This window comes from Nomascus leucogenys, chromosome 4, assembly GCF_006542625.1.
Source record: "Nomascus leucogenys isolate Asia chromosome 4, Asia_NLE_v1, whole genome shotgun sequence".
Classification (NCBI taxonomy): Eukaryota; Metazoa; Chordata; class Mammalia; order Primates; family Hylobatidae; genus Nomascus; species Nomascus leucogenys.
The window spans coordinates 88,447,489-88,464,945 of record NC_044384.1 but is presented as its reverse complement, the minus strand read 5'-3'; the positions used below and the strand labels follow the sequence as shown (position 1 = coordinate 88,464,945).

The window sequence follows — 17,457 nt, the reverse complement described above, 5'->3', positions numbered from 1 at the left end:
TCCAGAGTTGGGCAGTCCCAGGCAAGTGTCCTCCCTCTCTAGGTCTTGGTTCCCCACATAATGGGAATCAAAATAACTGCAGCCCCAGGTCACGGCATGGGCTTGGGGTGGGACCTAAGTGTCCCTCCTCAAACACAGAACCTTCCTTCTGACCACCAGCGCTGCTCTCTGTGAGATCGCGTTAGTTTGTTCTCATGCTGCTAATAAAGACATACCTGGGACTGGGTAATTTTTAAAGGAAAGAGGTTTAATTGACTCACAGTTGCACATGGCCAGGGAGGCCTCACATTCGTGGCAGAAGGCAAAGGAGAAGCAAGACACATCTTCCATAGGGGCAGGCAAGAGAGAGCGTGTGCAGGGGAACTCCCCTTTATAAAACCATCAGTTCTCATGAGATTTATTCACTACCACAAGAACAGTACAGGGGAAACCGCCCCCATGATTCAATGATGTCCACCTGGCCCCACTCCTGACACGTGGGGATCATTACAATTCAAGGCGAGATTTGGGTGGGGACACAGCCCAACCATATCAGGGATCCTAACCCTGGAGAAAACAAAAGGGTCAAGCACTGCTTTTTCTGCAGTGCATTCACTGTGGGCTTCAGACACAGCAGAGTCAGGAGGACTCCTGTCCTTTGACCTGAGGCCAAGAGCCTGCTCTGACCCCTTGTCACCCTTCCCCTGTGCCCAGGTCAGAGGTCTGTGCCCAGGCCTGCTCCTCCTGGAGGCCCCTCATCCCCACTAAGAGCCCGCCATGGACTAGATATGTTGGGCTACACGGGCCCTGCACCAGGGCAGTCATCGTCTTTACCAGCACAAAAACTCCCTCGATGACAGAGCCTCAGCAGGCCCCAGCCTTGACCCTGGCTTTCATGGTCCATTGGGTTTTGTTATAATTTACAATTTCCACTAGATGGATGGTTCCAAGTTCATTCACTTGTGCCACAAACATTTATGGGACCACCTACTGTGTACCAGGTGCCGTGAACAGGGATATATTTGACTCACAACTTCATCGGGGCATGGAGAGTCTGTCCACCACCATCAGGAGCATCGTGAGGAGTTGATGCTATTCTGGGGACTCCACGTGACAGCCTCCTGGGTCACTGAGGGAAGAGACACAAAACACAAGAAATTTGCAACCCGGAGGAGACCCACTGTCCAGGAGGGGGACCGGCAGCACCCTCGCCCTGAAATAACTGCCTGCTAATGATGTTGGTTAAATCACACGCAGGTTCCTGCATGGATGCAGATCTAGGCGGCCTGATGTGGTGAGACCTGACCTGGGAAAGTTATGTGGCATCGAGGGATCGATTCCCAGTTCTGCCACTCACACTGTTCCACCTTAGACAAATAACTCGTTCTCTTGTAAACCCAGTTTCCCCACCCTGAGAAATGGGGCCAGGAACCTGCGGGGGGTGAGGAGAGTGGGTAGAGTCTGATAAAAATGTTTGTGTTTGGGCTGGGTGGCTCAGCCCACACACAGATAGGGAAGGTGCCTCCAGGCTGGACAGAGAGGAGGAGGAGAACTCCTGGGGAACAGGCAAGCAGCAGCTGCCCAGAGCTGGAAAGGACAGCACAGGTGGCTCATCCAGCAACTGCATCTTCTAAGCAGTGGGCAGGATCCAGCCTTGGGGTCCTCTGGACAAGGTCACTGATATGGTTTGGCTCTGTATTCCCATCCAAATCTCATGTTGAATTATAATCCCCAGTGCTGGAAGAAAGGCCTGGTGAGGCCAGGCACGGTGGCTCACACCTGTAACCCCAGCACTTTGGGAGGCTGAGGCGGGCAGACCAGGAGGTCAGGAGATCGAGACCATCCTGGCTAACACAGCAAAACCCCGTCCCTACTAAAAATACAAAAAATTAGCCAGGTGTGGTGGCACATGCCTGTAGTCACAGCTACTCGAGAGGCTAAGGCAGGAGAATCACTTGAATCCGGGAGGCGGATGTTGCAGTGAGCCAAGATCGCACCACTGCACGCCAGCCTAGGCAACAGAGTGAAACTCTGTCTCAAAAAAAAAAAAAAAAAGAAAAAGAAAGGCCTGGTGGGAGGTGACTGGGTCATGGAGGCGGATTTCCTCCTTGCTTTTCTGGTCATAGTGAGTGAGTTCTCACTATGAGTGAGATCCAATTGTTTAAAAGTGTGTGGCTCTTCCCCCTGTTTTCTCTTCCCCTTTCTCCAGCCATGTAAGACATGTCTGCTTCCCCTTTGCCTTCTGCCACGATTGTAAGTTTCCTGAGGCCTCCCCAGCCATGCTTCCTGTACAGCCTGTGGAACCATGAGCAAGTTAAACCGCTTTTCTTTATAAATTACCCAATCTCAGGTATTTCCTTATAGCAATGTGCGAATGAACTAATACAGTCACCCTGCAGTTCTGAGGACAAACAGTTGGGCAAAGGCTGACGCCAGCACCAAAACCCGCAGGGTGGCCCAACAGCTTCACATCTGTTGTTCACAGGTGACAGAGAAGCCTTGGCCAACAGCTGCCCAGGTGAACAAGGGCAACTGTGACAAGGAAAGCCTGGCCAGCTGCTAGTGGCTACAGGACGTGGGTACTGCAGGGCACTGTAGACAAAAGTGAATTCACACCAAAGGGTCACAGACCTAAATGTAAAACCTACAACTACAAACCTGGAAGAAAACAGAGCAGAAGTTCTGCAACTTTGAGACAGACATGAGTTCTTAGGTAGGACTCAAAAAGCACAAAGTATAAAATAACAAAATCATAAATTAGACCTCATCAAAATAGAAATTTATCCTCAAAAGACACTGCTAATAAAGTGAAAAGACAAGCCACAGGCTAGGAGACAATATTTCCAAATTGCATACATTATAAAAATCTCTCATCTAGAACATAGAAGAACTCTTACAACTCAGCCAAAAGATAAACAACGCCTATTTTTTAAATACACAAAATTTGAACTGACATTTCACCAAAGATGAAAACAGATGGCAAATAAGCAAATGGATGGCAAACTGAAAAGATGTTCAACAACATTAGAGTCAGGAAAGGCAAATTAAAACCACCATACACTTACTAAAGTGGCTAAAATTTAAAACTGACAATACCAAGTGTTGACAAAGATGTGGAGCAACTGGAACTCTCATACCTTGCTGTTGGGAACGTAACACGATGCAGCCACATCAAGAAAGAGTTTGGCAGTTTCTTATACAGTTAAATATACACTTAACATACAATCCAGTGATAATCCCACTTCTGGCATGTGCCCAAAAGAAATGAAAACATATGTGCACACAAAGACCCACATACAAATGTTTGCAGCAGCTTTATTCATAGTAGCCACAATGGAAACAACTCAAATGTCCATTAACTGGCGAGTGGGAAAGCAAGCTGTGGCATATTCATACAACCCAGCCTTTGTGCAATGGTCATACAATATTCAACAGTAAAAAGGAACTATCTACAGATACACACAACAACGGGTGAACCTCAAACGCATATGACAAGTGATAGAGTCACAGGCAGAGAGCTGCACGATGCACACTTCCATTTCTATGACACGCTAGAAAACCACAGGAATAAAAACCAGGTCATTTGGTTTCTAGGGGCTGGGGTGGGGGCAGGTGTTGACGGCCAAGGGGCAGCATTGAGGGACTTCTGGGAGACAGTGCTGTACTATGCCTGGACTACAGTAGTCGTTGCATAATTGTGTCTTTGTCAGAAGTCATCAAACTGTATAAAGAGTCACTTTTGCTGTGTGCTAATTACGGCTCAATAACCCCCCACGCAAAAAAAAAATCACTTCACTCTCCTCATCATTGAAAGTGATGACATTGAAGGAAGAGGAGGAACACTCCTTACGTGGCAGAAATGGTGCTGAACAACCAAGGAGCTGCATTCCCTGTGGTCAGGTACCCAGGGGGCCCTGGGTTCTCTCCATTTTACAGATGAGTAAACGGAGGTTTGGAGGTGCCAGGTCACCCAGTGCCACCAAGGAAGGCTGGAATGGAGTTGGGACTTCCACCCAGGCCTGACTGCAGCATCACCCCCCAAACCACTAAGGCTGTCCTGGGAGAGACCTTGGGGATCAGCAAGCCAGCCGCCTCCTCCTGCTTTCCAGAGGAAAGGATGAGGCTTCAGGGGGCCCGACCCATGCAGACTCACGAAGAGAGGGACAGAATCAGAATCCAGAGGAAGCCAGGTCTCATTTGTCAGCAAACACCTTCTTACGACAACCTTGGGAACAGAAAAGACCCCAAGACATGACAGGAAAGAGATCCGAGGCCACATGCAACCCAGGTGCACCAGGGTGAGCCCCGCCCCTACCCTCAGGGAGCTCCCAGCCCCATCTGGCACAAGGTCACCTCCCAGACCCTAGGCAAGTGGCAGCCCAGACACACCCAGGAGTGCAAACGCCTCTCCACAGTCCCCTCCTGAGAGCGACACGGGGACCCTGACGATGATGGAAGCTGCGGGTTCCCCATGGGGGCGCTGGGGTTACAGCAGGGAGGGAGGGGGACCCATGACATGCCTCAGGCCTGTCCAGGAGGGATTCCAGCCCCAGGGAGAGGGCGAAGACAGGAACGCGTTTCCAAGCTGGAAAAGCAGTGAGAGTCCACACCGCATTTCCCGGTCTGCAGGGAAAGGCAACAGCTGGTAGGTGGGTCAGTCACCAGACCTTTCTGGGCTGGCTTCAGGACGTCTACACCCCACCTCGGTTCTGACCAACAGTTCTGGGAGTCAGAAAATGCAAGTGCTCAGCTCTTTAGCCCAGGAATTCCCAGCCAGCAGGCAAAGCCCTCGGGAACACACATGCAAGATGCCCCACCTAGAGGCAGGAATGTGGCTGAGGCATTTGCACCATTAGGTAGGTCTGAATACCTGAGGAGGAGAGCCGCTCCCTCAGCGCTTCCCACCCTAGCTTCCCATCATGGCTGGGCCACCTACCAGCTTCTCTGTGCCTCAGTTTCCTCATCTGGGAATTGTGAATTGCAATCCTATCTACACCCCAGTCTCTAATGGAGATGGTGTATGCAAAGTACATCTACGTAGGCCTGGCACACAGCTAGTAGCCATGTGGCAGCCAGCCCAAGGTTGTTCTTAGGAACACAGGACAGCCCACTGCCCGGAAATTTGGTGGCTCTGGGATTAGCCAGACATCTTCTGTGGAAAACCAGGTGGCCCATGCTAAGACACGGTGGCCCATCGAGATATCGCAGTCTGGGAACCTTTCTGGGCCACCCCTGGGCAGCTGGGACAGTGCCGGGACCTTGGCCAGCTCATGCCTAGAGGCTCCCCTGCCAGGCTGCCTGTACCCTCCTCGGGCAAGGCCTGGCCTAGATGTACAGACACCCGGAGGGAAGGGGCTCCGGGGCAGCAGAGGTTGGGGACAGCCTTCTGAGCCTCTGTTTAGGACCAGCACAATGCTAAGAGGACCTCCAGGACAAGAGCCGGCAGGGACCACAAGCCAACAGGCCTCTGACGTCACCAGGCCTCCAAAGTCAGGAATAGATACAAATGCATTGGAACACGGTCACAGAGGAACACAAGGCTGGAGAGGAACCCCCCTGATGGAAGGAGGGCTCGGCTCTTTTGAAACATGGATGGAAAACTCCAGAAGACAGATATCCTTATTTATGAGGTGCCCCAATCCCTGAGCAGGCGGTAGACCCGGCCAGCCCTCGAGGCCCCCCACTGAGCTTCTGCAAGCTGCATTTCCTGGGATCGGACAGCACTTCCTCCCTGACTCCCTGGGAGCATCCTCTACAGTAGGGAGCCTGAGTTAACAGAGGCGGCCACTGAGGCTGACGGAAGTCGTGTTCCCTCTCATGGCCACACAGCCAGACATGGCACAGCCAGGACTGGAACGTAAGATTCTGATTCCAGTGCTCCATCTCTTTCCCTGGCCCGCCTCCCTGCACATGCAGATTCCACCTACCTAGGAAACCCCCACACCCGCTCCCAACACCCCCATCAAGGCCCCCACCCAGGAAGTGAGTTTTTGGAAGGATGGCAAGGTTCATCACCTTGAATGAACACTTAGATTCCTTCTTCCATTTAAAAAAAAAATTATATTATTATTATTATTATTGAGACAGGGTCTCACTCTGTCATCCAGGCTGGAGTGCAGCAGCACAATCTCAGCTCACTGCAGCCTCAACCTCCCAGGGTTCAAGCAATTCTCCCACCTCAGCCTCCCTAGTAGCCAGGACCACAGGCATACACCACCACACCTAGCTAATTTTTTTATTTTTTATAGAGACGTGGTCTCACTATGCTGCCCAAGCTGGTCTCAAACTCCTGGCCACATGTGATCCACCTGCCTCGGCCTCCCAAAGTGCTGAGATTGCAGGTATAAGCCACTGCACCCTGCAAAGAATTCTATTGATCTAACTATGCCGGAGTAGAGACAGATCAATATTATACATCGTATTATTTCCTGGGCCCGCCATAACCAATTACCACAGGTGGCTCAGAATTGTGGGAATTATTCTCTCACAGCTCTGGAGGCAGAAATCCAAACTCAAGGTGTTGGCTTGGCTGGGTCCGCTGAAGGCTCTCAGGGAAGGCCCTTCCTGGCCCCTGCCAGCTTCTGCTGGTTCCTGGCTTTCCCTGGCTTATGGCCGCATCGCCCCATCCTCTGCTTCCATCGGCACATGGTCTTCCTGGCCTGTATCTCTGGGTCTCTTCTTCTTATGAGGATACCAGCCATGGGGTCAGGGCCCATCCTGCTCCAGAACTACCCCCTCTTCACTTGACTACATCTGCAAAGACCCTATCTCCAAAGAAGGTCATATTCTGAGGCTCCAAGTGGATGTGAATTTTGTGGGGATTTTTTTTTAATTAACACATAATAACGTACATATTTATAGGGCACATGTGATATTTCAATACATGTATATGATCCCATTTCAACAAGTAATGATCACAGCAGGTGACTGGGATGTCCATCGCCTCAAACATGTATCTCTTCATGTTGGGAACATTCCGATTCTTCTCTTCTAGCTATTTTGAAATATATAATAAATTATTAACTATAGTCCCCCTACTGTGCTATAGAACACTAGAGCTCATTCCTTCTGTCCAACTGTAATTTTGTACCCATTTACCAATCTCTCCCTATTCCCCTCTCCCCATCACCCTTCCCATTCCCTGGTCTCCAGGCTCATCCACTTTTCCTCAAATGACAGAATTGCATTCTTTTTATGGCTGTATAGTATTCCATTATGTATATGCACTCCATTTTCTTTATCCATTCATCCATTGATGGGCATATAGGTTGATTCCATCTCTTAGCTATTGTGAATAGCACTACAGTGAGAATGTGGGTGCAGATATCTCTTTCACATGCTGATCTCCCAGTCTTTGTATACATACCCACTAGCAGAATTGCTGGGTCATATGGTAGTTCTGCTTTTAATTTTTGGAGGAATTTCCATACTGTTGTCCATAATGGCTGCACTATTTTACATTCCCACTAAGAGTGTATAAGAGTTACTTTTCCCTGTATCCTCACCAGCATTTGTTGTTTGGTTGTTTTTGTCTTTTTTGATAATTTTATTTCTATTTTAAGTGGGATGAGATATCTCACTGTGGTTTTCTGTTTTTTGTTTTTGTTTTTGTTTTTGTGATGAAGTCTCACTCTGTCACCCAGGCTGGAGTGCACTGCCATGATCTCCACTCACTGCAACCTCCACCTCCTGGGTTCAAGCAATCCTTCCACCTCAGCCTCCTGAGTAGCTGGAATTAGAGGCGTGCATGACCATGCCCAGCTATTTTTTGTATTTTTAGTAGAGACAGGTTTCACCATGTTGGCCAGGCCGGTCTCAAACTCCTGACCTCAACTGATCCACTTGCCTTGGCCTCCCAAAGTGCTGGGATTACAGGTGTAAGCCACCGCGCCCCACCCTCATTGTGGTTTTAATTTACATTTCTCTGATGATCAGTGATGTTGAGCATTTTTTTCATATACTTGTTGGCCCTTTGTATGTCTTCTTTTGAGAAATGTCTATTTAGAATACTTGCCCATCTTTAAATCTTATTTGGATTTTTTGCTGTTGAGTTGTTTGAGTTCTTTATATGCTTTTGTTGCCAGTGCTTTTGAAATCTTGGCCATAAAATCTTTGCCCAGACCAATATCCTGAAGTGTTTCCCCTATGTTTTCTTCTAGTAGTTTCATAAAAAGTCTATAATCCATTTTGAGTTTTTTATGTGTATGGTGTAAGGTATGGGTCCAACTTCATTCTTTTGTATGTGAATATCCAGTTTTCCCAGAACCATTTATTAGAAACCGTCCTTTCTCCAACAGATGCTCTTCGTGCCTTTGTTGAAAATCAAGTGGCTACTAATGCATGGATTTGCATCTGGACTCTCTATTGTGGTCCATGTGTCTATGTGTCTGTTTTTAGCCAGTACCATGCTATTTTGGTTACTATGGCTTTGTAGTATATTTTGAAGTCAGGTAGTGTGATGCCTCCAGCTTTGTTCTTTTAGCACCAGATTGCTTTGGCTATTGGGGTGTTTTGTGGTTCCATATGACTTTCAGGATTTTTTTTTTCTATTTCTGTGAAGAATGTCATAGCTATTTTGATAGGGATCGCACTGAATCTGTAGATCACTTTAGGTCATATGTGGGGACATTATTAACCATTATTTCTTCAACCTAAAAGTTCGTTTCTTTCTTTTGATTTTAAAAGACATTAAAACATCACTGTGGGTCCCTGCAAGTATCATGGGCCCAGGCCCCGTGTGTCCTGGAGGCGCTACCCCATCTCCGTCCACCCCAGCACCTGGCACATTCTCCCAGCACACAGTAGGTGTGCACCAGGCTGCCTTCCTGCAGGGGTCCCAGCAGCTAGAGAGAGGTCAGTTGGCCTGTGCTTTCTGCTCCCCCTCACCGCTTATCGCCTGTGCCTCCTCCCGGGTGCTGGGTGGATAATGTTCTTTGCTGTAATCTGCTCCTTCAGAGGGTGCCTGCCCACTGGCCGCCCTGCACAAACAGCCCCACTCTGGCTGCCACCCGCCCGGCTCCAGACTCCTGATATGAATGCAAAGGTTAGATATTCTTGACACCGCTTCAATTTTTCAAATAGCAAGCCAGTTACCAAGCACGTTGGCACCTGGGCTCGGTTCCACCACGACTTGGCAGGGCCCACGCAAGCTGCTGGCAGTGATGGATGCGTGCCCCTCGGCACACCCCCCACCCACCCGGCCGCAGCCACGCCAGCCCCGGGACCTCACGCAGCCAGTCCCCGGCAGCTGTGAGGCCCGAGTGCCAAGACACAGAGTGGGCTTTTCCAAGCGCTGGGATCCGGCTGGGCGGGCTTCCCAGCACGGCCTCTGGGAAATGTGTGCAAGGCCTCCAACCATCTGTAGGGACTGAGCTGCTAGGAGGGCCTGGGGCTGAGCGATTTCATGTTTTTTCCCACCCACCTGGCCTCACCCTCCCTCAGCCTCCTCGCCAAAACAAAATCACTTTAAAAATAAAAAGTAACAGGCAATGCAGAGGCTCTCAGAGCTAGATGGAACTTAGCCATCAGAGGGTCCCATTCACTCATGGTACAGTTGGAGACACTGAAGCTGGAACCAGGAGGCTGAACAGCCAAGACCAGAGCCAGGGTTTTGGCTATCAGAGGGGACAGTCACTCAGCAGTTTTCAGGAGTGTGGGAGCCAGGCAGCCGGTCCGATTCCCAGCTCTGCCATTCGTGAGCTCTGCACCTCCGGGCAAATTGCTTCACCTCTCTGTGCCTCAGTCTCCCCATCCACAGAGTACAACCCACAGGACCTGCCTCTCGGGCTATTGTCAGGACGACGGTGTCATCAGCGTACGGGGAGAGGTGGGTCCCAAGCAAGGCTGGACAGTCACCACACAGGGTACAGAACCCTGGAATGGCAGGGTCCCTAACCCTGGAATGGCAGGGTCCCTGAGGAAGGTCAGAGTCAGACTCCTGCAGCAGGTGAGACACAAAGGCCATTCCAGACCGCACTCCACAGTGAGGCCAGCACCCCCATCCATGCACCAGGCCACCAAGAAAGGCCGTCTGTCCGCCAGGCACCGTCTAGTGCTGCTAGGCCTCTGGGAAGGACTCCAGCTCCTGACTTATGGGCACTGGCAAGTACTAGGTAGACAGACTGGAGCCCGAGGGGACATCGGAGCCCTCTGGGCAGGCCCAGAGAGTGGTTGTGTGCGGCCCAAAGCGCCCAGCCCAAGGACTCAGATCCCACCAGGTGTGTGCCCTCCTCAACCTCACAGCAGATAGGGCTCCGAGGCAAAGCCCCTCCCCTGCCTGCCTCCCTTTTGAAAAGCCTGAAGCCCCATCTGATCAGCCCTCAAATGTCCCCTAAATGCCTCTAAACGGGAGGTAGGGTTCGGCCTCTCACAGACAAGCATGCCTGAGAGCCTCAGGTGAGCCAGGGGCCACTCAGCAGAGCCACAGGCTGGAGGGACAGGGCCCTGGACAGGTGCAGTTTGGTGAGGGTAGAAGGACACAGATGACGCCTGGGCCAGCGTCACCCACACACCAGCCCCCGGCCATGCAGCTGCTGATCACTCTGTACATGGCTGGTGAGACTGATAAACTGTGGGTTTTTTTAAACATATTTAATTTTAATTATTTTACATTTAAAAACTGAAGCAATAATTGGATTATTTGTAACTCAAAGGATAAATGTTTGTGGGATGGATACCCTATTCCCCAGGACGTGCTGATTTCACACTGCATGCCTGTATCCAAACATCTCATGGACCCCACAGGTACATACACCTACTACAGACCTGCAGAAAAATTCATTAAATTTAATTTTTAAAAACCGAAGCCATGTGGGTCAGGCGCGGTGGCCCACGCCTGTGATCCCAACACTCTGGGAGGCCAAGGCAGGCAGATCACTAGGTCAGGAGTTCGAGACCAGTCTGACCAACATAGTGAAACCCTGTCTCTACTAAAAATACAAAAAATAGCCGGGCGTGGTGGTGTGCGCCTGTAATCCCAGCTACTCAGGAGGCTGAGGCAGGAGAATCACTTGAACCTGGGAGGTGGAGGTTGTAGTGAGCCAAGATTGTGCCACTGCACTCCAGCCTAAGTGACAGAGTGAAACTCCGTCTCAAAAATAAAAAAATAAAAATACTGAAGCCATGTGAAATGGCCTCTTGTTCAACACAACTTTATTGTCTAGGTAGGATATTCAACATGTAGTGTCTGAAGTAAGAGGTGCTCTCAATGTAAAAAAAATGTGCCGGGTTTTTAAGACTAGTACATACAAAAGAATGCAAAATATCCCAGTAATTTTAATATTGATTATATGCTGTTTCAATATTTTGGGTGGACTGGATTAAATAAAATATGATTAAAATTCATTTCACCAGTTTCTTTTACCTTTTTAATGTGGCTATTCAAAAATTTTAAATTATCTCTGTGGTTCGCATGACAAATGCTGCCCAACTTACGATGGGGTTACATTCCAGCAAACCCATCCATTGAATCAAATGCATGGAATCCACCTGAACATCATAGCGCAGCCTGGCCCACCCTACATGTGCCCAGATCACTGCCATTAGCCTACAATTGGGCAAAATCATCTAACACAAAGCCTGCTTTATAATAAGATGTTAACTATTTCATGGAATTTACTGATGTTCTACTGAACGCATATGGCTTTCACACCATGGTGAAGTCAAGAGATCCTTAAGCTGCATCTTAAGTTAGGAGCCATCTGTCTACAGCTGACCCTTAAACAACATGGGTTTCAACCTATAGGCAGGTTTTCTTCCACCTCTACCACCCCTGAGGCACAAAGACCAACCTGTCCTCCCACTCCTCCTCTTCCTCCTCCCCCTACTCCCCCTCCTCTTCCTCCTCCCCCCTCCTCTTCCTCCTCCCCTCCCCCTCCTCTTCCTCCTCCCCTCCTCCTTCTCTTCCTCCTTCCTCCCCCTCCCCCTCCTTCCTTCTCCTCCACCTCCTCCTCTGACTTAGCCTCTTTGATGTAAGATGACAAGGATGGAAAACTTTATGATGATCTACTTCCACTTACTGAATAGTAAATATATTCCTCTTCTTTATGATTTTCTTAATAACACGTTCTTACTTTATTGTAAGAACACAGCATGTAATACATGTAACATACAAAATATCTGTCCATCAACTGTTGATGTTATCAGTGAGGCTTCTGGTCAACAGTCAACTATTCATAGTTCAGTTTTGGGGGAGTCAAAAGTTACATGCAGGTTTTCACTGCATGGGGGAGGGGGTCGCACCCCTAACACATGCATTGTTCAAGGGGAAACTGCATGTCTGTTGGGCCCCAGCGTTTTGGGGCCTTTGCTGATTTTCTCCATTTGAACTCGCCGGTAAAGGTGATAATAAACACAGCAGAACCCTCGCCGACCCTCCCCAAGCACCAGTCTAGGAGCTAAGCTTACATTCTCCAGCTGCCCTCAATGCCCCCAGCATTCCGACAAGATAGGATCCATCAATCCCTATCCAGGCTCAGAGAGATGGAGCAACTTACCCAGGTCACACAGCAAGGCCTTGGGGGACTTCATATCTACAGGCCTGAGGTGGAGGCCCTGGGAGGGCGCCCAGCCTCCTCTCCTCCCTCCAGCTCCTCAGCTACATTCTGCCCTGGATTTTCCCAGGGATTGGGGGCCTTTCTCAGTTCCTAAAACCAACAGTGAATCCAACCCCAGGAGCGCCTCCTCTGGCCGCTGTCTACCGGAAGCAGGGGAGGAGAGAAGTGAGACCAGAGACTGCAGACCTTGAAGGCCAGAACAGGGAAGGGGGGACTGGGCCAGCGGGGAGGGGCGTGGCGGGGGCGCCCAGGGGTACAAAGGTACTTAGCCCCTGCAAGGGCCAGGAGGGAGGGCAGGGGGAAGCAGGAGAACCCCACCCCTCGCCCACTCAGCAAAGGACTCTTGGGCACCTGGTACGCACTCACCACCGTGCTCAGTGTTGGGGTGCAGTGGTGGGTGAGGCCTCAACCTCAGAGCTGGCATCCAGCGGCAGGGACAGGTGCTGACCACCCTAATGGTCAAGCGGAATGCTTGCAGGGTGCAAGGTCACAAAGGTCTGGGTTCAAACTCTAGCTGGGCTCCACTATGTGTCCCTGGGCTACCGTGGGCTGCAGCCCGCTGGCGTGAGGAGAGACCTCGAAGGTGCAGGGAACTCTAGGGCTTCCCCCACCACGGGTAGAGGAGATTCAGAGGCCTCCGCAGAGCGCACAGAAAGACCAGCTCTCCCCGCAGCTCCCCCGACACCCAGCCTGAGCACTTCCTTCACTCCCTGGATCAGGGCTGCACGCAAGATGTCACCGGCTCACCGGCTCTGCAACCTACGTCTGTGCAAACCACTGATGCCGCCCACTCCCGCCTCTCACAGGGAGCTGACTCGATTTGCCCGAGGTCCCTGAGCTGGCAGGAACAGATCAGGGTGTTCTGGCTCCCCTCCCCCTGCCCCCCGCCCCCCCACCACCATAGGTCTAGCAGATTAAAATAAAACTTCCCCAGGAAGGCTGCAGAGACACACCCAGCCCCGTTTCTGAGATCACAGGCCAGGAGCCCAGAGGCAGGGACAGAATGACAAATGCTTCTTAGGGGACCCAAATGCCTCCTGCTCCGGGTACAGAGTGCTGCCCTATTATCCACCAATGCAGAGAGCACTGCTGCAGGGCGAGGGCTCCGGAATGTTTGCAGGACGCATAGCAGAGCTGTGAGTCAGCGAGGCAGGGAGGAGGCCGCACAGCAGGGCTGGCAGGTGGTGAGCCGGGCGTGAGGTCAAACCCTCCATGCAGAACTAGGGTAAACAGTGGCCCAGGACCAGCCCTTGGGCGGCATTCTCCATGGCCCAGCCCAGGTAACGTCGGAACTGTGCCCAAGAGGAGGAAGGGCACTCGCCAGGTGGGAAAGCATTTGCTCTGGGTCCTTCCGGGATTCGGGGCCAAGACTCTGGACTCCCAGCACAGTGCTCTCTCTTGGCCAAGCGCTGCCTGGGCACGGCTGCCCTGGATATAAATGAAACCTTGTAGATTTGAAGAGTATTCTAGCTGCCCCGGAAGGCTGGCTGCTCAGAGGTGCTGTCTCACGATAGGATCATGTACGTAGACATGGGGCCCTACCTCAAACTGGCCGTGTGACCTGGGGCAAGCCATTTATGGGTCTAAGCCCCAGTTTCTCCACCTGGAAAAGGGACAGGAATTCCTACCACCCCAAGCACATGTACAGTTCCAATAAGATAAGAACCGAAGCACCCACTGTGTGCCAAGCACTGGGTAGGGGCTTTGCACGTGGTATCTGTTGTCTGTGCCGCACCCTCTCCACGTTAGGGAGGCGGAAACTGGCACGTGGAGAGGTGAGCTTGCCGTCAGCCACACTCTGAGGGTGTGGCAAGGCCAGAACCTGCAGGTTCGTGCCCTCTGCAGTGCAGTGCCTCCAGCAGGCCTCCAGAGGGTATGGGACCCTCCGCCCCAACCCGCCTGTGAGCCCCTCAGAGCCTGGGAAGACACGTGAGGGTACAGCTGCAGGGAGGGCAGGGCTCCCTGGGGTGGGGAAGGATGGCTGAGCCGGGATCCATTTTCCACGTGGGTGCTGAGCACACTGCTCTTCACTCCAAGTTCTTGGCCACTTGGAATCACGCTCTTCTTTAATTCTCCAAGCAATGCCTCCCACTGCCCTCTGAGCAGTACACCCCACCTGTGTCCTCCCCAAAGTCCCTGGGGATCGGGCTGAGACAGATGGGCAGGGGCTTGACTCCCTCCGAGCTGCCCTCCACCAGCTGCCTCTTCCGCTCCTGCTTTCAGGCCCACCTTGCCCCCTCCCCCTCGCTAGGCACCCCAGGGTCGTGGTGGCGGCAGGCACTCCCAAAGGCCTGGGCTAGGGATACTTGCATTGAACAATGCTCTACTGCTCCCAGGGCCCCCGTGCAGGGTGGCACCGTCTCCCTCTCTCCAGTGCCTCTGCAGGGTTCCCAGGGCCCCACCACCACCACCATCACCGACCAAAACCACCAATTCCAAGCCTCAGTGGTACAGAGTGGTCCAGCCAACCTTTCACCAGCTGCCCAAAAATCCCAGGGGAGGTGGTCAGCTGGGCTTGAGGACAGCCACCCCAGCCCTGGGGGAGCCACTCCCAGGCTCTACACCTCCTGCCTCTCAGGTCACACCCCTTCCTAGATGCCCACATCTGTATGATGGGGATGAGAAAACCTTCTCTTTATGGAAGAAAATGTACAGAGAGCCCTGAGCAGGAGCTGGCATAGATACAACACGCACCCAACAGCTGCTGCCACTTCCTTCCCTGGGAAGGCCTTCTGCAGCTCAGCGCCCTGAGCCTGTGCATGGCTTTGCCCCTTGCACATTTGGAAAGTGAAGCTCAAGGCTGAGACCAAAGGCACACAAGGGCATGTGCATGCTTGAGTCTTAGGGATACATGCTGCGTGCCTATGTGCATGCATGCCCAGGCAGGTACGTGTGTGTGGGTGTGCAGAAACATGTATCTGTATGTGCTGTGTGCAGAAGCATGTACGTGTGTGTTGGTGCACAGAAGCATGTGTGTGTGTGCATGTTTGTATAGGTGTGTTGTGCCTGTGTGTGCATGTGGGCAAGTATATGTGTGGCTCACATAAGAAAGTTCCTTAAAGTATAACCACCTTGGAGTATGTCACACTTATTGCTGCCATGATTATAGCAGTGGTCACTTTTGCGCACCTGGTGAGTGCCCAGCTAGGCACTTGCCCGGTGAGGGCCCCAGCCAGGATGGAATTCCAGCCTTCGTGACTGCAGAACCTGCAGACGGGCACCCCCCACCTGGACCTGGCATGTCAAGGACCTAGCACGCAGCAGCGTGTGGCACCTGACCCGAGGTCTCTGCAGCAAAGGGCCCAAGCCTGTCTGCTGGACGCTGAGCCGCTATTGCGGCTGGACTCTCACATGTGACCTGTGCACCCGACCTGTTTGCCACATGGCGCCGGGCCCTTTCTGACCGCCACCCCTCCCCCTGCCCCAGCCAGCAGGCATCAGCAGGACCCTGGGAAAGCAACAGTGATGTAGTCAGGGCCACCTCCTCATCTCCTGCTCCATGCTAAAGAGAGAGCCAGACCAAGACCGGAGGTCTCTAGGAGGGACAAATAGAGCCACCAAGTCCCCGCGAGGAGCAGCCCCTGCATGCTGCTGTGAGCGTGGGGTACCCCACCTCCTCACACCAGCCCCACCAGCAGGAGGTCGACAGCCACATTCTACAGGTGAGGAAACTGAAGCGCAACGTGGACCCTCGCCTGAGGTTACCCAGCTAACATGCTGCAGCCATGGTGCGAAGCCAGCTGTGGCTTCCATTCAGATATGCTACTCCAAGGAGACCCCCAGACCTCCCCAGCAAGGCTGCCCTCTCTCCCCACCCTGCTTCCCCAGGGGGCTGAGTCTCTGATCCCATGAGAATGCAAGCCACAAGGATAGGACTTGGTCTGTTCTGTCCCCGGCAGTGCTCCAGCACTGTGAGGTGTGCTTGGCTCATGGAAGGTGTTCAAAAAGTGCTGAATGAATGGATGAGTGTGTGCGTGAATGAATGACTGGGCTGCTTCAGGCTCGGCTCAGAGTCAGGGTCCTGAGGTCATTTGCGGGTTGGAATCTTAACTCCACATTGGGTCGCACAGCCTTATACAAAAATCACTTTACCCCTTGGCTGCTCCACCCGTAAAATAATGACAGAGCTACTGCAGGGGCTGGTGGTGGGATTACATGGGTGAGGCCAGTGCTGGGCACAGTGGTACTGGCTGCCACTCTCCCCATCCGGATCTCAGGACTTCAAAGCCAGTTTGCCCCTAGTACCCTAACTCCAGAGGTTCCCCCAGAGTATCTCTCCCAAGAAACCCATGGTTGGTATCCAGGGCCCTGAGAAGCACCTGAGCTGCCCTCCTCAAGTGTGTTAAGTCCATCCATACAACACACAGGGGATACTGAGAGGCCACCCAAATCCTCACATTCTGAGAGACAAGAGTCTTTACCAAATGTATCAGTCAGGATGAAATTTGACCCCATGTAACTTTCCTATCATGTAAAAGAAATCCAGGGATAGGCAGTCTAAGGCACCAAGAAGTCAACAGGATCCAAGCTTCCTTCCAACTAATTCACCACCCCCAGGGCATGGCTCTCAACCTCATAGTCTAAGATGGCTGCAAGAGCTCCAGTCATCACATCCACATTCCAAGCAGCAAGGAATGTAGAAGGGAGAAAGGAGGTGTGCCTATTCCCTGGAAGGAGACTTCCTAGAAGACCCACTCTGCTCACATCTCATTGGCCAGAACTGAGTCACACACTCAGTGGTAGATCATGACAGTAATGACCCCTAATTTATTCTCACTCCCTCATATGACTGTTTGACTCTGTCACTCCTCCCACCAGGAGATGAACTTTATTTCTCCACCCCTGAATCTGGACTTGGCCTATGACTTGCTTTGTCCAAAGGGATGAAGCAAACAGGATGCAAGCAGAGGCTGGAAAAGCTTTT

At 51.8% G+C, this 17,457-nt stretch overlaps 1 protein-coding gene across 1 annotated transcript in view; it reads right to left on the bottom strand.

Moving 5' to 3' along the window:
• Window positions 1-1,026: 1,026 nt before the first annotated feature.
• Window positions 1,027-17,457, bottom strand: part of TPCN2 (two pore segment channel 2) — an 84,131-nt gene continuing 67,700 nt past the window's right edge. Inside the window, exon 26 of the transcript XR_004029710.1 lies at window positions 1,027-1,108. The gene's annotated coding sequence lies outside the window, so the exon portion shown is untranslated. The remainder of the gene's footprint in view (window positions 1,109-17,457) is intronic.